The sequence below is a fragment of the Triticum aestivum genome, chromosome 3B (genome assembly GCF_018294505.1).
Source record: "Triticum aestivum cultivar Chinese Spring chromosome 3B, IWGSC CS RefSeq v2.1, whole genome shotgun sequence".
Taxonomy (NCBI): Eukaryota; Viridiplantae; Streptophyta; class Magnoliopsida; order Poales; family Poaceae; genus Triticum; species Triticum aestivum.
The window spans coordinates 210,488,996-210,514,809 of record NC_057801.1 but is presented as its reverse complement, the minus strand read 5'-3'; positions in this window follow the sequence as shown (position 1 = coordinate 210,514,809).

Sequence of the window (25,814 nt, the reverse complement as noted above, 5' to 3'; positions counted from 1 at the left end):
AGCGACCACTGGGACCCGAGTCGGATCTTCACCAGGGACATGCCTCACGTGGAGGTGGCGAACATGGTGAACCACATTGCGAACTGCGAGCTCGCGGCAGATTGGCAGTTCGGCAAAGAACCGTACTCGCGCGCCAACCCCCCGCCTGTGGTAAGTCGTCTTTCTTGTTTCTCTATTTTCTTTTGCAGCCGAGTCCGATTTCTGATCTCCTTTGGTTTGTTCAAGTCAGAACCCCCTCATACAGCCTTCAGCCGGCGCCACGGGACCGCCCCGTGAGTTCGTTCCCGACCGAGCAGAGAGCGACGTCGACGACCCCGACTTGGGGGCTGCGGCGATGGAGACCGATGCCGAAGGGGGAGGAGGAGGAGCAGGAGGCGGCTTTAGGCCCTCGGCCACCTTCGCCGACTAGCCTGATGACGACGCCGAAGGGGAAGTCGCCCCGCGCCACCAGTCAAAGGTCGGCCAGCCAGGCGCAAGCTCCTCCGCCAGCTTGGCCGGTCAAGTCGGCGCGAAGAAGCGCCGGGCCGGGCCGAGTTCACTTGGTGGCAAGTCGAAGAAGTTCAAGGGGGCGGCCGCCGCGACCAAGCGGGAGGAGGCGGTTGCAAAGGCCAACCACTTCCACAAGGAAGTAAAAAGGCCGCCACTCGTCTCTGCGTAAGTGCTCCGTCTTTGAATTGTTATCTTCTGTCGAATCTTTGTCATAATTTCTTACATGCCTTCCCCGCTTCAGGGCCCCCCTTTCCCTCGAGAGGGTCGCCGTCCCCTCTGTCATGGGGTCGGCCGAGACGTCCGCCAATACTCGGCGGATTGACCCCGCCGCCGACCTCCGGGAGGCGACGAAGCGAAACGCGCAGGAGAAGCGCGACGAGGAGGAGGCCGATCGCCTGGAGAAGCCGGAGGCCAAGAAGGCGGCGACCTCAACCCAGAAGAAACTGGAGGAGGCCAAAGCCGCCGTTGCAGCAAAACGGCGAGCTGAGGAGACCGCGCACCACCAATCAGCGTTGCTCGTCATCCCGCTGAACTCTGCGCCGCCGCCCCCGGAGTTCACGGGGAAGACTGGAGAAGCCGGCAGGGAGAATTCCATCATGGAGAAGGACGGCAGCAAGGCCTCCATGTCGGACACAGCCGCCCCGCCACCGCCGCCTCCGCCGCCGTCTGGGAGCGCGCACGGTAAACACGCCGGCGGAACCGCCGGTGCCGCCGACCGAAGACGAGGCCGTAGCGAAGCTGCTCCTTCAAGTCGCCTCGCCAGCGCGCCGCCGCCTTGAGAAGGCGACTTCGGCGCCACGGCCCTTGGAGACCGCTGCCGCCAGCTCAGCCATCCCACACGCCGAGGCGACGAGCGCCGCGCCCGTTGGGTGGGTGCGAGGAGGCGGCAATGGTCAGCTGAACCAGGCGCTCCTGGACGTCCAAGCAAAGCTCCGAGCTGAGGGGGACGCCATCCAGAGCTGCACCAAGGTGCATCTGGCGTCAAGAGCAGCTATCCGGGTATGCTTTCTTCTTTGACTTTGTTTTTTCTCGTTCTTCCCTGTGGGGGCGAGCCAGCGCACCCACTGGGTGTAGTGCTCAAGTTTCAGGCCGGCTGCTGAGCAGGCGGCCTGGAACTCCATCTGGCGAGTTCCGAATATTCACCTTTGTCCGAACGTTTATCACAGGAGTATCACAACCTCCGCGTCACTGCCTTCAACCGCAATGTTGAGCAGCTGGGGAAGCGGACTGCCGACTTGTCGGAGAGCCGGAGTGAGTCCTTCTTCTTTTTTGCGGGGGCGCGCTGGCGCACCCGTGGGCTGTAGTCCCCGAGATTCGGGCCGACTGCTGAGCAGTTGGGCCGGATCTTCCCGGCGACCTTCTTTGTTGACGACTCCACGTCCTTTTTTCTTTTTCATTCTTCAGAGGCCAACGCCGCTCTTCAGGAACAGCTGGGCGAAGCCAACACCGCCTTACGTGCGACGGAGGAGAAGTGCAGCAAGCTCGCCACAGAGCGCGACCTGCTGGCTGCGCAGCTGGCAGAGCAGAAGGAACTGCTTAAGAAGGTGCAGGACGAGGCGGAGAAGAGAGAGACTGCTTTCCTGGCCGAGTTTGAAAGCAAGCGCTCCTCCTGGACCAACAAGGAGGCGATGCTGACCTCTGGCTTCCATGAGATCGAAGACATCATCGACGGTGAGTTTCTTTACTTTCTTTCTTTGAGCAGCTGACTATAAGTCAGGCCGACTCCTGATTCTTTGTCTTGCTTCTTTTTTGTCTTGGTAGACTTATTCTCTGGCCACTCGCAGGCAATCACTCGAGCCATCGAGGCTGATCACGAGGCACGGAGGGCAAATGGCGCGGAGATCGCCGCCAACACCCCCCTGACCATCGACGAGCAGCTTCTGAGCATCGAGGCTCGTTTGCGGCCGGCCCACCGTCTACTACGCTGGCTTCAACGTGCTGGCGCCCAGGCGATTGCCGCCCTATGGCCAGACATGCCGATTCTGCGCACTCCCAGTCGGACTGCCGACTGGCTGGAAATCGCCGCTGGCCGTCTTGAGGCCTGGAAGGGTTCCTCGGCCCGGGCTGGAGCGCGCCGGGCCTTGGAATTCGTCAAGGCATGGTATCCGGGGCTGGACCTGGACCGGCTGGCCGCGTTCCGATCAGAGGCCCAGGCAGAGCTAGTGGCTATGGAAGGCGCCCTCGTCGAGCGTGCGGCGGCGATTGCAGACTACACAAGCACCAGCATCTTCGTCCCTGAGCGGGCCGCAAACGGCGAGGAGGTGCCGCTGGAGTGGTTCGGGATGAACCCGGACTACGACGAGGACTCGGCGGAGGTGATCGGCTCCAGCGCCGAGGAGGAAGGCGAGGCGGAGGACGGGGGCGAGACGGAGGCGCCAGAAGACGGAGCGGGCGACCAGCCGCAGCTCGACCGCGCCTCCAGCAACGAGCCGCGTTCGACCGAGCCGGCTGCCATCGGAGACGATCAAGCCGAGACTGCCCAGCCGGCCGCCCCGGCGCCTGACACCACCGTCTCCTCCGATCCTCCAAACCTGTCTGCCGCTTCTTAGGCTGCCGTCTTGCCTTTATTTTATCTGTTTTAATAGTCTTGAAAAAACTTGTTAATTTGCACAATGCCACCCGCGGGCTGTATTTTGAACTTGGCCAAGGGCCTATGTTATGTAAATATTTATCCGAATTCTATCTTTCCTTGCTCATCACTCTTTTGGCTTTTTCCTTTGCCGCCTTCCCTCAGTCGCCGCCTTGCCAGACGGACAACCGCTCTGCGGACTGCCGCTGGGTCAAACGCTTGGCTACCTTAGGGAAGGCAAGTACTTGGCCTTTTTTTAGAGTCTTTTAGCAAGTTGGATAGAAGGCGGCAAGCTGACTACTCAAGAGTCAGCTTTGCAAAGAGAGGCTGGAAGCCGGCTTGGGCTATGTTTATGCTTTGAGTCCTTAGCCATTTTTCGTGTGGGCGCCCATTCTTCCTTACTCCTGCCCACCAAACAGTCGCTCTGCGAGCTGCGGCTTCTGACAGGAGACAGCTTAGGCGCCACACACTACTTGTGCGACTGTAGGAAGCATTTCATAGCGCAAGGTGGCAAGTCCCCGGGCCGACTAGTCGAACCCGGTGCCGAGCGGCATGACAAAGAGTAACATACTCAAAGGCATAATTCTTATCATACAGATAACAAAAAGGGCAGTCCCCGAGCTCGTCTCGGAGGGCCCGAAGTCTCAGTACTTTTAATACAAAGGATAGCGTGGTACATACTGCATCAACTGTAAAATCTTCGGAGAAGATTTGCATTCCATGGTCGTTCTGACTCTTTGCCGGAGTCGTCTCTCTTGCGTGTTCGGGGCTTCTGAGCGTCGATCAAGTAGTAGGAGTCGTTGCCCAGTACTTTGCTGATGATGAAGGGGCCTTCCCAAGGCGCCGACAGCTTGTACTGGCCGGTTGTTCGCTGTATCAGTCGGAGCACAAGGTCGCCCTCTTGGAAAGATCTCGGCCTGACCTTCCTGTTGTAGTATCGCCGCAGGCTCTGCTGGTAGATGCTGGACCGGCTGAGTGCCAACAGCCGGCTCTCTTCCAGCAGATCGACACCGTCTTGACGTGCTTCTTCTGCTTCCTCCTCGGTGTACATGGTGACTCGTGGAGAGTCGAACTCTATGTCCGTTGGGATAACGGCTTCAGCACCGTAGACGAGGAAGAAAGGCGTGAAGCCGGTTGACTTGTTTGGAGTCATGCGCAGACTGCAGAGGACGGCTGGCAGATCCTCAAGCCAACAGCCAGCCGAACGCTCGAGTGGTTCGACCAGTCGAGGCTTGATGCCAGATAGGATGAGGCCGTTTGCTCGCTCCACCTGGCCGTTTGACTGCGGATGGGCAATGGACGCTAAGTCCAGTCAGATGCCCTGCGTCGCATAGAAACGGGCCAAGGCGCGTTTGGCAAAATTTCTGCCATTGTCGGTGGTGATGCTGTGTGGTATGTCGTACCACATTGTGATGTCGGAGATGACAGTCACTGCAGTCGGACCATTCAACTTCTTGATGGGCTTTACTTCTATCCACTTGGTGAACTTGTCCACTGCGACAAGCAAGTGAGTTAGGCCGCCCCGGGCCATATTGAATGGTCCCACCATGTCCAGGCCGCAAACCACAAAGGGCCAGGCGTTTGGGATAGTCTTGAGTGCGGAAGCCGGCTGAAGCAGCTTGGAGTGGAACTTCTGGCACCCCTTGCATTTTTGGACTAACTCCTTGGCCTCTTCTAGGGCAGTTGGCCAGAAGAAACCGTGTCGGAAGGCTTTGGCGACGAGTGCTCGTGAGGCCGCACGGTGGCTGCACTCGCCTTGATGGATGTCTTTGAGAATTGCTTGGCCTTGCTCTGGCTCGACGCAACGCTGGTAGACACTAGTGACGCTGCGCCTCACCAGCTCTCTGTTGACTATGGTGTAGGCTGCCGCTCGGCGTTGCACTTGCCGAGCCAAGGTTTCATCGGTTGGCAGCTCTTTGTTCACTAGAAACTTGATGATGGGCTGGGCCCATGAGGGTGCTGCTACTTCTTCGATTGCTACCACTGCGACTTGGTCGAGGGAGGCTGGGCTGGGAGGCGGCGGGTTGGAGTCTGCGGCCACTTGTTGGATCGCTGAAGTCCCCGGGCCGAGTGGCGTAGTCACCGGGCCGACTGGAGCAGTCCCCAAGCCAAGCTCTGGAGTCTTCGGACTGGTCGCCGCAGTCCCCGGGCCGGGTTCTGAAGTCCCCGGGTCGGCTTCGACTGTGGTGTTTGGGAGCCATCTGTAAGAATTCTCGTGCCGTCTGCTGGGGCTCTTGAGTTAGATCCAAGTTCTTCGGGGGGAGCCGACACAAAGATGGAGTCTGATTCTGGTGAAGGCTTGATAGACGGCTCGACGGGTGGAGCCGATTCGTGCCAGGGTGTCTGCTTGGTCGTTGTCATTTCTTGGCACGTGAAGGAACTCGCACCCCTCGAAATATCCGCTGAGTTGCTGCACCAGGAAGTGGTAGCTCGCCATGTTTGCATCTTTGGCGTCCCAGTCGCCAGATGACTGCTGGACCACCAAATCGGAGTTGCCATAACACAGGATCCGGCGAATGCCGAGTTCTTTGGCAAGCCAGAGCCCGTGAATGAGTGCCTCGTATTTGGCGACGTTGTTAGAAGCGGCGAAGTGGATTTGCAACGCATACTTGAGCTTGTCGCCTTTAGGGGAAGTGAGGACTACGCCGGCTCCCAAGCCGGTGCGCATGTTGGAGCCGTCGAAATGCATCCGCCAATGGGTGGAGTCGGGCGCTGGCGGCAAATACTGGGTCTCGGCCCAGTCGACGAGGAAGTCGGCCAGTGCTTGCGACTTGATGGCGGTGCGGGGCTGGTAGTAGATGGTGTAGGGGGCCAACTCTATGGCCCATTTGGCCACTTAGCCCGAAGCGTCTCGGCTTCCAATGATCTCGGCCAATGGGGCTGTGCAGACCATAGTGATTGGATGCTCTTGAAAGTATGACTTCAACTTCTTGGCGGCAAAGTGCATGCCGTAGCACATCTTCTGGTAGTGGGGCTAGTTCTGCTTGGAGGTCGACAGTACCTCGCTCAGGTAATATACCGGTCTCTGGACTGGGAGCGCCTTGCCTTCCTCCTTGCGCTCAACTACGATGACTGTGCTGACTACCCGGCTGGTGGCGGCAATGTATAGGAGCATGGGCTCTTTAGGAGTCGGAGCCGCCAGCACAGGGGGAGTAGCCAACATCTTCTTCAACTGAAGAAATGCTTCGTCCGCCTTGTGGTTCCACTCGAAAAAGGTGGTCTTCTTCATCTGAAGGTTTCTCGCCCAGCCGACTGATGAATCGGCTGATTGACGCCAGGCAACCGGTGAACTTCTGCACATCTAGCAGTCGGCTGGGTACCTCCATCCTCTTGATGGCCTTGATCTTCACAGGGTTGCATTCTATGCCGCGTTCAGAGACTAGGAAGCCAAGGAGTTGGACAGCTGGTACTCCGAAGACGCACTTCTCAGGGTTGAGCTTGATCTGAAATCGGTGCAGGTTCTCAAAGGTTTCCTTGAGGTCCTCCAGTAGTGTTCCACACCTTTCCGTCTTCACCACCACATCGTCTACATAGACGTGGGCGTTTCTGCCGAGTTGCTTGAGGAGGCACTTCTGCATGCAACGCTGAAAGGTGGCACCGGCATTCCTCAAGCTGAACGTCATGGTCAGGTAGCAGAAGGCTCCAAATGGCGTGATGAAGGCAGTCTTCAGTCTGTCTGCCGGGTTCAGTTTGATCTGGTGATACGCTGAATATGCATCTAAGAAGCTCAACAGCTCGCATCCGGCTGTGGAGTCTATCACCTGATCAAATCTCGGTAGAGCAAATGGGTCCTTGGGGCAAGCTTTGTTGAGGCTTGTATAGTCAATACACATCCGCCATTGCTTGTTCTTCTTCAGCACCAGGACCGGGTTTGCTAACCATTCTGGGAAAAACACCTCCATAATGAAGTCGGCTGCCAGGAGCCGGGCTATTTCTTCTCCAATAACTCTTCTCTTTTCTTTTGACAGGCAGCGCAAGGGCTGCCTGACGGGCTTCACATCAGGTCGGACATGTAACTTGTGCTCGGCTAATTCCGTCGGTACACCTAGCATGTCTTTAGGGGACCATGCGAAGATGTCTCGATTCTCACAGAGGAAATCAACGAGCTCGCCTTCCTATTTGCTGTCAAGGTTTGCACCTATGACAGCGTACCTCTCTGGGTGCTCCGGGTCCAAGGGTATCTTCTTCGTCCCGTTGGCCGGCTTGAATGAGCCCTCAGCTTCCGACTCCTTGGGGTCAGGCGACATCTCTGGCTGCTTGCCGGCCATCGCCACAACCCGATCAAGAAGCCGCTTCTCAGCCGCGATCACCAGGGACTAGGCCAGCCGACTGCTCTCAGCCGCGCAAGCGGACGACTTTTTGTAGTCGTCGGCTATGGTCAGAATCCCCTTAGAACTCGGCATCTTCATCTTGAGGTAGGCGTAGTGGGGGACCGCCATGAACTTGGCCAAAGCAGGTCGGCCAAGCAATGCATGGTATGGGCTTTCAAGGTCCACCACTTCAAACCAAACTGGCTCTCGGCGGAAATGATCTTTGTCTCCAAAGAGGACATCTATCAGGATCTTGCCGATTGGTGAGCAGGAAAGGCCAGGTACAATGTCGTGGAACACAGTCCGGCTGTTCTGAAGCTGTCTTTGCTTGATTCCTAACTTCTCCGTGGTATCCTTGTACAGAATGTTGATGCTACTGCCTCCTTCTACCAGTACTCGCGAGAAGCGAGCGGCCCGCCTATCCGTGGCCAAGGTGGCACTCAAAACCAGGGCGTAGGAGCCTGGATTCGGCATCACCTATGGGTGATCAGCTCTGCTCCAACTGATAGCCTTCTCGGACTAATGCATAAACTCTGGAGTATCCGATGCTACTGCATTTACTTCTTGCTGCTGCAGCCGCTTGCTACGTCGATCATCAGTCATACTAGTGAACACCACATAGGCTCCATGCTCTTCCGGGTACTCATCTTGTATTGCGCCGACTGGCCTGGCAGACGGCTGCTAGGGAGGCGGTGGAGGCGGTGGCCCAGCAGGCGGGGGAGGAAGGAGGCCGTCTCCCTTGGCGATCCTGGTGAGCCAGTGGCACTTCCGGGTGGTATGGTTTGACGGCTTCGCGCCGCTGTGGAACTTGCCGGGACCATCTAGAGTCTGCTCGTAAGAGAAGGCCGGCAACCAGTTGGACTTGTCGCCTTTCTGTCGCTTGGTCGGAGGCTGCCCCTCCGGCTGCTGGTCTTCGACTGTCGCAACCTGCCGACTACTGGAAGCCAGCTATGGGGCCTTGCGCTTGTTATCGTTCTGTTGATGTCGCCGACTGGTGTCTCCATCTGGGGTTCTGGGAGCCTGAGGGGCCACTTTCCCAGTCGCATTAACTTGAATCTCCGTCTTCATGGAGGAGTCGGCTGTGGCGTACTTGTCTGCTATGATCAGCAGCTCGTCGAGGGTCTCCGGCTTATCGCAGAGGAGCTTGTTCTTGAGGAGGGTGCCTTCTCTGCACCCGGTGGTGAAGTATTCGATAGCCTGCACCTCATGCACGCCCTCGCAGGAGTTCTGAAGCTCGGCCCAGCGCGTGAGATAGTCGCGTGTTGACTTGTCGGGGCCTTGCACGCACAAGGAAAGCTGGCGAGGCTTGGGGGGTCGCCTATACGTGCTTGTGAAGTTGCGGACGAAGGCTTCGGTGAAGTCGACCCAGCTGTTGATGCTGCGGGGCTTCAGGCTGTTCAACAATGTCCGGGCCGTGCCCTGGAGCATGAGCGGAACATACTTCACGGCAACACGCTTGCTGCCGTTCGCTATGTTGATGGCCGTGGAGTAGTCAACTAGCCAGTCTTCCGGCTTCACGGAGCCGGTATACTTGGGCGTGTCTCGGGGAAGCGTGAACCCTTTGGGAAAGGGCTCGTCTCGGATGCGAGGTCCGAAGTAGGGCGGACCCAACTCGTCTTCTTCTTCCAGCGCCAGGGATCGGTGGAGTCGGTCGATCCGGTGGCGAGCGTCATTCTCTCTGACTCCCTCTCGGCGGCCAAGGCGGCCACTGAGAGGCGGATGCTCAACAGGTGGCGTGGAGACTCGCCTTTCTCTTCGCGGTGGGGGAGGCAGATAGTCGCCCTGCCGTTCCACTGCCCTTGGGCGGCCGTCTTGGTCGCGTTCGATGGTGATGTGAGTCCGACTGTGGCTGACAGCCGGCTCTTTGTCTTTTCTTCTGTGGACTCCGCCAGTCGGTGTCCGAGATGTCGCGCCTTGATCTCGACGGGGAGGCAGGTCGTCGTTCAGTTGCTGCGGCGCCTCCGTGCGGCTGCCGGTTGCATTCTGAGCGGCAGCCGCGTCGAGGAGCTGCTGGACTCGCTCCGTCATCAGGCGGCGCTCTTCGCCTTCGAAGTTTTTCATCTTGTCAGTCGCCGCCTGGGCGGCGTGGATGTTCTCCACAGGCATGGCGTACACGGGGCGATTGGCCCCGAACAGGTTGGCGATGGCCACAACGCACTGCTCGACCGCGCCTAGGCAGCTAGGCCTAGTCGGGGCCGGCCAACCGCCCACAGCGCGATCCATCTCACGTTGGTAGGCTTATGACAAGCATCTCATGCTTGCCAGCTTCTTCGCGCCTTCGATGATCTGAAGGCGCCGCGCCTCCAGCGTCTCGGCATCAGCGTCCTCCAGAATAGGCACAGTCAAGTCTCGTAGAGCCGCGTCGAGTGGGTCATGAGCTCCCTCACCGGAACGCTCGCCATGACTGATGACGAGCGCCTCCGTGATGGCGCTTCCGCCGCTCTCCTCGTGAGGGAGCGGCTCGTCGTAGCCACCATGTTGGTGGGGAACGCGTCCAGCGACGCGGCGTCGGAGTCGACCAGCATCGGGTTGGTGGAGCCTACGGACTCCAAGTACACGGCAGGCTCGCCGGTGACATGGAGTTGGTCGAGGAGGCCCGCGAGGAGGTTCCCGGGGCCGCCCGTGCCTGCGTCGGATGCAGGCTCGTCGGAGAGGCGAACCTCGCCGACAAGTTCAGCGAGGCAGCTGGCTGCGCAGGCGGCCTCAGCGCCGCGCAACGAGTCGATGCAGACTCCTTCTGGCGAGCCTGGCTGGCTGCGCTCGCCAGGGAGGAAAAGGGTTCCCGTCCAGAATAGATCTCCGGACGACGGTGCACCTCGCCCCACGGTGGGCGCCAAATGTCGGGGGTTGGGTGCGACATATGCCAAAGGATGGCTTATCATGGTGGGGGCGAGTAGAACGCCGCCGGTGCCTGGAAACGGGACGAGGCGAAGACATGCACACCGGCGGATCTTACCCAGCTTCAGGGCTCTCCGAGGAGATAACACCCCTACTGCTGCTCTGCAGGGTCTCCGCATGGTCACTAAGGCAAAGTGAGTACAAGGTTGCTCCGTGAGTTTTATCTGGAGGTAGGAGAAGGCAAGGCTAGCTCTCTCCTTCCTATATGATCTGGTCTAGTGCTAAAGGATTCGAACCCTTTGCATGGGCGCCCTGGGGGGTTTATATAGGCCTACCCCCCAGGGGTACAATGGTAAAACCCGCTGGGCGCGGGTCCCAGCCATCTGTCTCTCAGGCTGCCGTCTTCTCCGCCGACTACTGGGGCCCGCCGACTGGTGGGCCCCGCCGACTTGCCTGGTACGGGGCCGACAGCCCTTGTCCGCCGCGGGCGGGTCTTGCCGGCTACGGATTAGTGTAGCCGCGCTTCTAGTGACGCTGGCTTGGTCATGGGGTCATGGCAACAGTGCCGCCGCCTGGCGGGCGATCACTGTTGCCATTCCCGGTCGTGTCTGGTTAATGACGCATGGGGCCCGTAGGAGGGGCCAGCCGACTCCTGGTGGCCGACTCCCAATGGGTCCGTCTTGTGGTGCTCTCGCCGTCTTATGTACTCCCGCTGACTGGCGGGACCCGCCGTCTCAGGGTCGTACAGACAGGCTGTCGTGGGCACAGGGCTCCGCCCCCAGGGGCTGATGTCAGGGCTGGCATGGCAACAGTGCCGCGCCGGATGGAGATCTCCGCCGGTACGGCGCACTATGGCCATGCCTGCCCTTAATAAATGGGGCGGGAATGGGCCGCGCGGTGGCCGTTCCCCGTCCCGTCCATTATCGCGAAGGTACGAGGCGGTTGGAGTCGTGGGCCGACTCCCTATAGCCGGCTTCTCCGGAAGTCGCCGGCCAGGAGTCGGCTTATCTTGGAGTCGCCTCTGGGACTCGGCTTATCTTGGAGTCGCCTCTGGGACTCGGCTTATCTTGGAGTCGCCTCTCGGACTCGTCTTATCTTGGAGTCGCCTCTGGGACTCGGCTTATCTTGGAGTCGCCTCTGGGACTCGGCTTATCTTGGAGTCGCCTCTGGGACTCGGCTTATCTTGGAGTCGCCTCCGGGACTCGAGGGGCGCAGCTTGCCCCGATGTCTTGAAAGGTTCTAGGACTCGTGTTAGCCTACCCTTGGTCCATTACTCCGACACCCATGCTTGCTAGGCCCCGCATGTCAGTTACTCAATGGGTTCGGCCACGTAAGGGGATCCTCATCCGTAGTATACTCCCTCTGTTTTTATTTACTCCGCATAAAACGGAGGGAGTAGTGGTAAATAAATGACATGGGCGGGGGAGGGGGAGGGACATTGGTTTGCTCTCAACTACGGTCCCACAAGCGAGCGTAAACGCAAGACGAAGCGCGTTCCATTCGGTGAGCGACGTGGAGGGTCCAGCGTGCCGGGCTGCAACGCGAACGCGACAAGAGCGATGTACAGTCAAAACCGATTGACCGGTCTTCACCGGAACCACTATTCACACCAGAACCTTTGCTGCTCGGCCTACGCCAGCCACTGCCCTAAAACCGCACCAAATCTCCAGCCCATTCCCCCACCTTTCGATCCCCTAGACCGCATCAAGCGTCCCCTTGTTCGCCGGAATGCCATGGTGCGCCGCAAGATCACTTACTACAAGATGCTGACGCCGGAGCACCGCGCAGAAATCGCGGCAGCGGTCGGCGCCACAGACCTCCGTTCCCATGCTCGCTTTGTAGTGGGCCAATCCCCGAGTTCTCTAGAGCCAAGCTACGAGGAGGTGGAAGCCGATCCAATGTTCACCGTGGAGGTCGCCGCGCAGAAGGCCCCCGATGGGTATGAGACGATGGACGTCGACTTCGTGCCGGCGTCCGAGTCCCCCATGGTGCAGGCGGACCAGCGGTTCAACATGGCGATACTAAAGGAGGACCGGGAGGCACATGCTCAACTCGACGCGGAGCGCACGCATGTCGCTGCCATCGAGGCTCTCCTGCAGGCGGAACCGGATGTCGTGGATGTAAACCGGGCGGCGGAGGCTCAACTTGAGGCGGAGCGCGCGGATGCCGCTGCCATAGAGGCCCTCCTGCAGGCGGAACCGGACGTCCTTGACTTGAACCGGGCTGTGCTCTCGTCCGTGCAGAGCGCCCGCACACTCCGCTTGAACGAGTAGCTGGAGGCCGAGGACAACCACGGTGCGGAGACACACGTAGGCAGCGATGGCTGGTTCGCGTCGGCAGCCAAAGACGACGACGCCATCTCTTTCCGCGAGCAGTGATAGTTTTTCTTTATGTTGTTGTTTTTATTATTATAGATCTTTTGCTGTGTAAAAACATACTATTTGTTATGCAAGTCGCCTGAGTCTACCATTTTAGGCGGTTGGATGAATATCCTACATCTCCTAACCCTTCTTTCCTTCTTCCTCACCTCTTCTTCTTCCCCAACAGACCACCGCACGGGTCGTATGGATACTCAGGTTGAATAAACATACTCTATGAACAAAAATTATGTGTCAGCGATAGGATGGCTGAGTTTGGTTTGTTCACATGTGACAGCACGTGTCAGTGAGGGTGCGTTCCCTTGGTTGGGTTTGCGGCGTGCAGGAGCGAAGTGTGAGGGTGCGGTGTGACCGCGGCGTGCAGGAGCGACCGTGTGAGGGTGCGGTGCGACCGCGACAACCGTGCGCAAGTGTACCTCCTTCTCATTTTGAAAACTTTAGGCAAGCTTGGCAAAAATGTGTGGCGAAGTTTGGCAATGCAAGGCATAGACCCAAACAGGATAAGTACGTACTACCTCTGTCCGGGTTTATTGGTCCCCATTGTATTTCTTGCTGAATTTTGACCATAGATTAAACTAAGAAAATGTTCATGCATGTCACCAAACATTATATTTTTCAAAACTATGTTCAAATACGAATCCAATGAGATAATTTTTCTTGACATGCATTAACATTTTGTTAGTTAAATCTTTAGTCAAAATTTGGCACAAACTATAAAAGGGACCTATAAACTAGGACGGAGGTAGTACGTACTAGGAGTACTAGTGTTAAAAAAGAAAGGCGGGGTTTTCCTTTGATACAAATCCTCGTTTCACGTGTCAATTAATGCGTATTTTTTTTCTCGAAGACCAAAGAGCTAACCATCTCACTCCTCATCGCTTGATTCATGCAGCGCCATGCAAATGAACCTTCTCACTTCCGCATGCATGCAGGGGATATTAATGTCCTTGGTTGCTAACCCCATCAATTTTGCCTCGATTAGTGTTAGTGGCCCTTTGCAAATTGTAATTTTGATATACTGGCCTTGTGTACAAAAAAATGGAGGTAGTAACTATATTTGAATTCCTTGCCCATCGCGGTGACGTCGACGACCTTTTTTTTTGTGGTTTGGCGAAGTGCGTTCGACGGAGAACACCATTGAGGGAGACCACGGTAAGTCGTTCACAAGTGCTGCCTGCAAGCCGAGACAACCGCCTTATTTGCATCCAGGAAGTCCTTTACTAGTACTACTACTAGGAGTACTAGTGCGGTGATATGGTTTCTCGAAGAAGACGATGGAGAAGCGGAGTCAGCGAAGAGTGAAATGATAGTTGCTTCGTCCGTGCTTTGTGATTTGACGCCTCACTGCTTTGTGATTTGTGATAGAAGGGACAGGGGAGTAGACTCTGTGCTCTATACTGTACTACTCCTACATGCGTCCAAGCATGGGAGAAAGAGGAGAGATGTTGCATTTTTCTATTCCTTCAATCAATCAATCAGGGAGCTTCGGTTCCATCTTTTTGGCTTTGGCAACGCCGTCCACAATGGTTCCCACGATGCCAAAAGCTATTTCCACATTTGGCTACACATTGTGGATGCCCTTAACCGTACCACTTGGTTTTGCTCCTGTGTGCTATCTATACAAATCTCAATTATATTGATCTAAAAAATTATAGAATCAAAGATTAGTAAAAAGGAGGTGATTTTGCCGCGCGGATGGCGGGGGAGGTTTCTTATTTTTGGAGGATGTTGTCCTAGCGGTTTGCTAACATGCGGTCCCATGTGTCAGTGCTTTACCAAGCTGATCCATGTCCCACATGAGGCAGAACAACGACAGAAGCAACACGTGGTTAAGTTGAAGAAGATGAGGGAGAAGCGACCAAGCTGATCCGCGTCCCACATGAGGCAGAACAACGGCAGAAGCAACACGTCGTTAAGTTGAAGAAGATGAGGGAGAAGCGGATTCAGCAACGAGTGAAATGATGGTTGCTTCGTCCCTCCAACTTCTTTTTTTAGCATTATTACTTCGTCCCTCCAACTTAACTGCAGGAAAGGTGCAGCTTTGTGATTTGACGCCTCATTGCTCATTACTACGCCGGCGCCATGACTGGGTGCTTCACCCCGGCTGCTCTGCACTATATTCCGGTATGGCACGTGGACCCGGTAGCTTGATGTCCCACATGTCGGCGAAGGGGACTAGAAGATTTATGAAAGCGAGCGCTCCACTCTTACGACGGAGGAGTAGACGACACGACGGCCCAATGAACTGTCACTTGTACTGTATAGTACTATAGTTTTGCTGTTTCGCACGATCCATTGATACAAACCCGATTAAACAGGAAAGGGCAGGATTTTTCCCGCGCGGTAGATGATACTGGACATACATTTTAAAGGAAATTTTAATGTATGCAAACTGAATAATTATAAGTAACAATATGATATCTAGTAAAACTAAAAACACATATGATTTATTGTGTTAGAGTGTAGTAGTAGTGCTGTATTGCATAGTTGTTAGATGTAACATGCGAGAACATGTAGAGATGTAGTTTTGGAGGGCCTATAGAGAGAAAAGCATAGTACGGTCACCGAACTTTAGAATAAGCTGATTACGGTCACTATATATGTTTTGCGGTGATTATCCGTTCACTTGCTCACAGTTCAGCATCGGATTGCACTCTGTTGACCGGCCAAATAGTCTGCGTGGCGCCATGTTGACTAGTTAAATTGACCACATTCCTTGAGGGTCCCACCTGTTAGTTCGCATAGGGAAAAGGTCAGATAAACACAAATTTACGCAAGCGCGACAAGGCTCCAACCCGTGCGCGGGAATCACCTGGTTGTGTATGTGTCTGTCAGGGCCCGATGTGTGCACATGCACGTGTAGGTTGAGCACTTGGGCGTGAGAGTGTGTGTTGGTCGTGTGGTGTACTGGTGTGTGCATGCATGCATGTGTGTGTGCGTGTGAGTGTTGCGTGCGTGCGTGGCTGCGTGTGTACGTGTGAGTGTTGCGTGCGTGCATGGGTGCATGTGTTTGTGTGAGTGTTGTGTGGATGGAGTTCGTGTGCATGCATGCGTGTGTGTATAATCACCACACCAGCTCATGTGTCTTAAAACAGACAGCTCAGCATACCAATACAAGGCCACCTTGTCCGCTGTGCCCGTGGTCATGACTTCGCACCACCGTCAAAATATTTTTTTGTCGTTTGTTTTCATTCTTACTAGCAAGATGCCCATGCGTTGCACGTAATATCAAGATGCATTTGTATGACTTGTTTATCTTGTGAGAGAAAAGGATGAACGAGGGAAGGCCTTATTTGCAAATGTGGAGAGGTGTGTGGGTACCTTTTTGCAAAACTGCCATAGTTTCTTTCCTATCCGTCAGATATAAATCGGATGGCCTATATTGCAGGATGGCTGGCACACCATCATCACCAACTCTGTTTTTTATAAGAGTGTATTTTATGTATTTTATAATTGTGTAGATGTAGAGTAGATACAAGTCGACAGGTGGGCACGATGTTAGTGAGATAATGTGATGCAACACTAGATCAGGTGCCACGTGGAGCGTTCAGCTGGTCAACTAGTCATGTCATGAGCAAATACAAAGTTGTACGGTGAGCCCGTGACTGTATAATAACCACTAAACGTAAACGGTGACCGTAATGAGTGGATTATGAAGTCCAATGTATGTATCGTGCTTTCACTTCAAATACAATGATCGTCATTGCATATATCGCGAGAGAAAGATGAAACACGCGTGAATTTTCTGGGGGCTTACTTTTAGAGGACATGGAGATAGTTTTGTGTGCATACGTGAAAGGGGCGTACAGGGGGGTATGCGATGGAGAGAGATGCTCTTCGTTTCTATTTATTATGACTAACTTTGTATATAGTGTAAAAATATACAAATTCACAGTGCGGAATAAATATCACTGTGGGCACACTGCAATGCAAATTAGCGTTCGTACTCCTCCATATAACTTTGTAATGTTGTATATATGTAGAAACTCTAAAATAATTTTTTGGCCACACTTTATTCAAAAGGAATGTTGTATGCGAAATAAACGTGAAAAGATGGCTTTTTAGATCAATGGGGTACGTGATGTAACATGTGTGAATGTGTAGTTGATGCATTTGGCGGGGCCTAGAGAGGTATGTGTGTGTATTACATATTCGAGAGAGGCATGGATAGAGGGGCCGACGAGGGGGGGAGAGATAGCATGAGAAACGAGGGTGGTCTAGAGAGAGAGACGAATATGACATCACGACAAGGTATTCCATTCCCTTGAGTGTGTATATGCCAGGGGGGAGGGAATAGAGGCACCAGGAGAATTTTTCTGTGTGTGTGGTGTTTGTGTTGGTATGTGTGGGTGTGATAAGATAATGAGACGTGGGGGCAGAGGGTGTGTCACTGTGTGAGGTCCGGTGGGTCGAGGTGACGCCCTTTGTTCGGTTCCGTCCTGCGCCACATTGGTCGGCCCATGACACATTTAGGAAGACCCATGGATGACTAGTCGTACAAGACAAAGATAGCAGAATTGTGAAGGACTCTATGTCCACTGACAAAGCCGACTAGGATTTGTAACCCTAGGTTCTCGGACTAAGGTAACCCCTCTATCTCTGATATTACTATTCATCCAACCTAACTTTAAGGGGCATCCTATAGAATGCTCTGCTAGAATCATACTCGTCGATTAGGAAGAGAGGTGTGAGATAATGCGTGAGAGACAGGCGTAAAGATAATGTGCGTACATGAGACACGTAGGCAGGTCCATGTATATAGAAAGGGTCGATGAGGATTGTGCGTGTGTATGTTTGCGAGAGGATGAGTGCTTGTGATAAAGGTTAGTGAAAACAGTTGTAAATGGTTACGAGAGGGAGGGAGGGTTATATCTAGAGAATGTGTGCGAGAAAGACACCTCGGGAGAGAGTGTGTGAGCATGTGTGAGAGAACACCGATGGAGAGTGAAACTACATGTAAAAGACTGCTCTACAGATTGATTAAAGATATAAATTGTATCCAAATATTAGGATGGGATCATGATATTTGCAATTCGCGTAAGGAGTGGTCATTGATCCATCAGACATCTAGATTCTATCGAATTTGAGCATGTCTATGTTATTATTCGACACAATTGATCCACATAGTTAGTATTTTGAACTCCAGACAATGCATCGCTTTAGCAATCGAATATAAACGTGAGTATAGTTCATGTTGTGTGTGTAAAGCACATTATACATATGAAAGTTACATGATGGACATTTATAAATAGCTACCTATGAACTAGTATACATTTGAATTCAACCTAAGGTGGTTTAAAAAAATCGAATTCAACATGAAGTCCATTCAATTATTTGAATTTGATATCATGGCATTTGTAAACCATACCTAAACTATGGGGGTACCAATCTTTGCTCTGATTTTGTATATAATAGCATATGTAGTCGTGTACAAAATAGATTCAAATTTAGCTCATCCATTCCAAAATAATCATAGTTATAGGATTTTCAAGTGTCAAAATTAAAAAGGAAGCGGATAATTTACTGAGGTTTTCAAACATACAAGGTCAAATATAACGTTGTCTATTTAGGTCAATCCTCATAGTTCAAGAGTACTCTAAACGTTAATGCTTGTGTTTCAAAATTTCAAACGAAGCGCCAAAAGAGCCTCTACTCGCCCGAAACCGTGTGAGACCAATGTTTGGTAGTACAAGGAAATTACTTTTCTAATAACTCCAACCTGTGAAACCGACCGACCCGACGTCCAAAGGTCTAAACCGGGGTAGATTTGTAGCTTCATCTAGACGCCACGCAACTGCCTCCGAAAAACATTCATACACAATGGCCACCTAAGCACATATGCGCGCGTCCGAAATCGCTCCCGCCCACTATTTGGGACGCCTGGGATTACCATCCTACCCCCAACCCGCGGTAGGTCCGAAATTTAAGAGGGGGGCAAAGTTTGTACTTTCCCCAAATTTCAAACAAGCGCGTCCCATCTTCTGTTCAAAAAAGCCAAAACAAGCGCGCCCCAGATCGAAACATGGTTGCCCCCACCCATCCTATTCCCCATTCGTACTCCAGGGGCGCCAAAACTACCTCTCCACCAGCCGCGAAACCCGGCGTCCTCCGTCCGCCACCCCATCCCACCCATCAACCGCCGCCCTCCTTCATCACGCCGGAGCCGATACCCCGACGTCATCGTCCACCGCAACCTCAACCGCAACGCCCCATGGCTAGTAGTTGAAGCCGAGGCCGAGCCGTCCGTACTCGAGCAAGTTCAATCACGCCGTCCTGCGCCTCACTGCTGCCGCTCCAACTTCGCCACCCTCCACCGCAACGGAGCTGTTCCTGCTATGCCGTCCTTCGCCGCCTCGGATCTGCTTCCCCTCCGTCGACATATAGCCATGGCAACACAGTCAACAATTTGGCCATGGGTTCGTCCAAGCCTGCACCCTCCAGAACATCGGTTTCACCAGTAAAAACAAGAAGATCGGCGCGACATGTGGAGGTGACCACACCGGCAACCGAAGAAGGTACTCCTCTTCCCTTATTCTTGCAAATCTTACATCTCTGCTTGCACGGTATTCATCCCATAGAAGACACTAGTTGACCGCTTCTTCTTGATACTAGATGTTCCTAGTAACTCGCGATGCACAAGGTTTCTCATCATATACTATTTCACCTTAGCTACAGGTCTGTCGCCTCCCTGAATTTCAATTTCTGGCCGGTTGATTCCCAATTAACGGAAGCATTCCCCGGCGTAACAGGCGCTAGTACGACTATTACACTAGGGAAGCAGCACCTTGGTGTTTATCTTAGGCGTCTGCGGCCTAGAGCTACTGGCGCCCGATCTGGAGGTCGGCCGAGATTAAAGGGATGGCTTGGGGGCGCTCCCAAGCACGGCGGTGGTGTGAGGTCGATGGGAGGGCGGGGCGGCGGAGGCACGGGTCTGGGCCGGTGGTCGCTGGTGGTTCGGGAAAGATCGTCAACAGTGACTGGCGGGAGGTAGATGAAGGCCATCTGCCCGTTCCTTATAGATCGGACGGTTCACTAAAAAATCGACTGACCTATTTATTTTTAGTCAACTGTTATCTTAGATATGACCACATGTGGTGGTGTGTTGGAGGAGTACCTGCATTTCCTGTGCTCATATATTACAAAATCATACGGAGTAGAATCTAATTTTGTTTGCCATGCAATGTTGTAGAGCTATCATATGTCTTCTGTCATTTATTTTTAAGCCACGTGCTATCTGCTACTTTTACAGTGCACTAGTTCTGCACACACTTCACCCATACTCTCACTATTGTGTTTTTATGCAAGGGTATTTCAGACTCTCCTGCCGAAAGAGAAGCAACAAAGAAAAGAGAGAAGTCGCTCTAGCTTGGTATACGGGTAGGCAAGACACGTTACAACGCTATAAAGGGTGCAGTGTCAGCAAATGGAGACGGTAAACGTAGCTCTGTAGTTGATGACCTCGCTCACAATGAACCACCATCCCAGGTGCTTGCTTTAACTTCGCGGTGTCATATGTGGTTGCATGTTGGTGTCTAGCTTGTATTCGAAAGGCCGAAGTCGGTCTTTCTCAAGATAAGGAAATATATTTTTTACATGAACCACCATCCCGTGAGCACCAGAAGACAAATAGCTAGTCAGGGCACTGGCCGAGCCAGTGACAAGCCCAGCTAAGACAGGCATCACCTGGAAGCCAACTAAAACGCCGCGATGGTGGCGAAGCAGTCCGCCTCCCACCAGGCTCTCAGGTCCTAGATGATCATGTTCACCACTCTAGTCGAATGTCTAGCTTGTATTGCTTCCAATTTGGTTAAATTGCATCTGCTTATCTTACACATTATACCTTTGAATATGACATGCCTTTCTGTTTTTGGTACATACTAGTACATTTGTGTATTAACCATGTTCTTACATCAAACTAATGTTCTTGTGGATCCCTCAACAATCACTTATGACGAGGCAGGCAGGCAAGGGGACTACTCCTCATTTAAAGAATGCAGCATCAGCCTCCCGACATGATTCTCAAGAAACAAAAATGCTAGATGAAGATAGTGAACGCAGCTCTGTAGTTGATTATAGCATTTCCCCTACACTAGCACTGCAGGTGCTTGTTCTAACTTGGCAGCATGATATGTGGTTGCATGTTGCATATGGTGTCTATATGGTAATTCTTCCAATCTGGTTAAACTGCATGTGCTAGTCTTCTTAGCTTATACTCCTGTAAATGTGACATTATACCTGTTAATGTGACATGCCTTCCTGTATTTAGTACATAGTACATCTGTCTATTAAGCATGTCCTTACATAAAACTATTGTTTTTTTGTATCCCGCATCAATCAATATTGCGAGACACCTTTAGTATATGCAGTGCGATATTAGTTGCATCTTTCATATGATTTATAGCATGCGCTGCTTCTAATTTGTTGAAATTCCATTTATGATGGGACGCTTTTAACTTGGCAGTCATATTGGTTGCATCTTTCATGTGGTGTCTAGCTTGCATTGCTTCTTATTTGCTGGAATGGTTTCTGCTTAGTTTACACAAATAGTTGTGAACATGCCATGCCGTCCTGTTTTTCGTACATACTAGCACAGTGGCCCGCTCGATGCGCGGGCTAGAATTTTCTGAAGTTTATGTGTGGGCATTTGCTGGGCACCTCCTTAATGTTAGGAAGGTAATTTTTTCTATCCCATTGTCTTTGCTAAATTGAATACCACTAGAAAGAAAATATTATTAAAGGCCTCTTGGGTATGCATGATTTTAAAAGATAATTTTGTATGCAAGTCCAAAAGAGAGGACTTGTAAGCATAATATTTTTGTAAATATTTTTCTCGCCTACATGAGATAAACCTAAGCCTACACCTACCCTATAGTTGAGAGAATAAATTTATTATAGAAGAATCACCAGATAAATATAGGGATATTAGGGCAATTCATATTCTAATTTCATCCATGGTTTAGTGAGAGACATATGTGGCTGAATATTAGCTAAATTAATTGGGTTCTGACTATGACCAAACATCACTATCAACATTTAATTCTTGTTAATTAATTAATTAACTAATCTCCACGTTGATTTCAAAATTAATATTGTGTGGTATAGTAAACATAGTTGAGAGAACAAATCTCTCATTTATTCGGATTTCCACATCTTTTGTTTGGGTATTTGAAGGCATTTCAAGGCATTTGCTTGCTATTTAATTGATAAAAGTATGACATATACATTTTTGAGTAGCCAGTAAAACAACACTTCACATGTTTCAATCTTCTAAGTACATATACACTTAGCGTATTTACTTTTTATCAAGCAGGAGAAAGGAAGAGAGGTAGTTAGCAAGAAATATAAAAATATTTGTGTTGGAAGTTATAGTACCACATAGAATTACCAGCCTCATGTGTCGGACTTTGTTCTTGAATCATGTATCACTACGGTACAAAAAATACGTGTGAAAAATCTATGTTTGTAGTGAAGGAACTAATTATCTAGATTGTAGAAAGAGTAAACTGTGATCTCAGCCATGGTCGACCATCGAACAAAGATATGGCGTGCAGCTTGACCAGTGCACAATAAAACTTGGTATTTATACCTATTAGTATGGTCAGACATCGAGCAAAAGAGAACAGGAAAGTACTTGTATGATACCACAATTCATATCCAAACGGTATGCTGAGTAAGGACAAATGAATGTAAACAATAACATGTCCTAATAAAGGTAACCTTTAAAAAGAATAATTAAAATATATTCTAGGTCTAATAGATTAATTAGCCTGTGTTTATATACTAACTCGGCAATTTTTCTATAGGATATGTTATATTAGGTTCCTGACTAAATGTTTTGCTTGTGGAATTTCATTTGGAATAAAATTCGATTCCTTTGTCTGGTGATAAATATGTTGTTCATAGATTAAGTCACCAATTAACCTATGTGTCATGCATATAAGGAATGTTTAACTAACATTTTTAATCATCTCATTTTATTCAATATATAAAAAGTTACTTTTAAAGAAAATAGTAACTTATTTGGGACTGCTGAATAATTTATTCGGTATCTCGGCCAAGTCACCAATTTATTTGTAATTAATGTTATTTTAATCTATTTACATAAAATTCTAATTTGACAGTGGCTTGATTAGTCCTTTTAACACGAGGACCAAGTAAAAATAGGCCTCATACAATCACATGTATATACAACAATACCAAATCTTTATGGATGCTGCTGCTGAACTTTATCAATGGACTTGTGAGCATATGTGGATTGCTTACTCCCGTAAGCACCTCTTGTTCGTCATGCTAGACCTATCAAAGTTCTGAGGAAAGACAAACTGGTATTAGTTATTGTACAGGGGAGGTAATACTCAATTTTTTCAAATAAGTAGTATACTTGAGTTAGCCATGCATGTAACCAAATGTGTCGCCCTTTTTTCTAGGTCAAAGCTGTCTTCACTATTTGTAATCATTATAGTCCAGATATGTGAGATTCATGTAGTAGCTTTTTTCCATCCGAGGGAGATCTGGGATCTTTTTTTCTTTTCTCAAGGGACGTGTAGATCATGCAAGCTGCATATATCCGTAGCATGGATCAAACAAATCATTGTAGTTTTGTATTTTAGTTTTTTTCCTTTTGAGGGATGCGAGATCTGGTAGTTTTTTCCTTTTTAGGGACGTGTAGATATTATTTTTTTCGAGAGCGACGTCTAGATATATTCTAGTTGTGTACGTGAGTGTAGATATATTCTTTTTTTAGAAGAGTGTAGATATATTCAAGGTTTGTACGTGGGTGAGTTTTTCCTTTTATTTTCTTCTTCTTTCAGGGTCTTTTTTTAAGGGACGTGTAGATAGATGTAAGGTGTGTATGTGGGTGTACATATATATTTTCTTATGGAAGGGTGTAGTATTCAAGGTCTGTACACTTGGCGAGTTCTTCCTTTTAGTTTTTTTTTCTTTGAGGGATACAAGATCTGGTAGTTTTTCTCTTTTGTATTCTTGATATGTAGATAGATGCGAGGCAACGTGCGTACATGGGTGAGCTTTTTCTTTATGTTTTTGTTTGTTTGAGGGATCCGAGATTTGGTATTTTTTTATTTTGTATTTTTGAAGGTACGTGTGCATAGATGCAAGGCAAGGTGCGTACGTGGGTAAGATTTCTCTTCTTTTGAGGAAGGGAGATCTGACAGTTTTTTTTTTGGATCTGATGGTTATATTTTATTGGTCCATCAGATTAATGGTCGGATGTTTCTAATTTTTGTGGGATTTTCTATTCTATTTATCTTTTTTCTGGTTAACCCATCAAGCACTTTTTATATATAAATAGATTCCATCCTGGTATCATGTGTTTGCCTTACATCAAAGTAGTGATTCTCAGTATCATGCATGAATGAGTTCTAAAGAGAAAATTTTATTGCTTTTTCTTGTCGGTTTTACTTGACAATTCAAAATCAATAAAGTGGAAGGAAGTTAGCAAGGCAGCGGATAAAGGTGCTCCTTCCAAACGGAGGTCCTCTACAGTTTCTACTCCTCCACACCGCCAAGATGATTTCCAAGATAACACATGCATAGACACTCAACAAAGTTGTGTTTATGATGAGCACGTCTCCCCTAGTGCAGCATCACTGGTGCTCTCTCTAACTTGGCACTGTTATATGTGGTTGCATGTTATGTGTGATGTCTAGCTTGTATTGCTTCTAATTTTGTTGAATTCCATCTGCTTACTTTACACATTATACTTGAATAAGACACGTGTTCCTATTTCTAGAACATACAATATCTGTCTATCACAACATGTTCTTACATCAAATTACTACTGTTGTGTAACCTTCAACAATCACTTATCATAAGACACGTTTGACTTCGGAGTGTGATATAGTTTACATCTCACATTCTTTTCTAGCTTGTACTACTAATTTGTTGAAATGGCACTTATGACGAGACAGTTTTAACTTGGTAGAGTGATATTATTTGCATCTTTCATATGGTGTCTAGCTTTCATTGCTTCTAATTTGTTGAAATGCATTCTCCTTAGTTTACACATCATAAGCTGTGAATATGCAATGCTGTGAATATTGTTTGCATCTTGCATATGACGACAGACCTCTAACATGGTAGTGTGATGTTGTTTGCATCTTGCATATGATTTATTTCTTGTACTTCTTCACATTTGTTTAAACGCCATTTATGCCGAGACACTGTTAACTTGGCAGAGCGATATTTGTAGTATCTTTCATATGGTGTCTACCTTCCATTGCATTGCTTCTAGTTTGGTGAAATGTCTTCTTCTTAGTTTACACGTCATAGTTCTGGTTATCTCTTCTGTCCTGTTTTTCATACATATTACATCCTCCTATCATGTGGTTGTCTAACATCAAAGTTTTATTCGTCTGCATCACGCATCAAGTTGTTCTGAAGGACTAAATTTTATTCGTTTTTCTTGTCGGCTTGACTTAACATGTCACAGAGAAAGAGGAAGAAACAAAGAATGGCAGGGAATGAGAAGCGGATGAATCATGCAGATTCTGCTGGTACTGATGGTGCAATAGAAGGTGAAAGTCCAGCGGAAAATTCTACAAACACGCCATCCCATGCTACACGAACTGCAAAAAAGCCAAACAGAAACAAATAGCTTCCACCAAACAAGCAGAGACAGTCCTAGTTCTTACAACACCTACCACAGTACTACCAGCTGCACGACATACTCGTGCGTCAACTGAGCTAGCAGCACGTTCCCAAGCTCCCTTGCCACCTGAGACTACTTCCCAAGCACTCTTGACACAAGCCGAGTTGGCAATATCAGATGAACCTTGTGAGCTTCAACAGCAAGAAGGTAGCTGCTGGAGTCAAGTTACAGTTGCATGCTTCTTTATATGTAGTCTCACAGTTTGATGTACACTAACACTTCCTATGTTTGTTGTTGGACTAGCACCTAGGCGCAAGAGGAAACAAACATCAGGGATAATGCTCGATAGGTTAACTAAATCTAGAGGAGGAAGAATGGAGATCCATTTTGAGGGAGGTTTAAAAAGTCCACGTGATGCTACAGAGTCAGCCAAGTTAGTATCAGAGGCAGCGGTTGCAGTTAGGTGTCATGTACGTATCCTCCCAACATGGATTCAGTACAGGAATGACAAAGACGAAACCCAGTTCAACACCTTCCTCGACCATTTATCTATAAGTATGGTTATGTATGGAAACTAGTAATATCGTCTTGCTCTGTCCCATACTTTCTGGGTTGCTGAT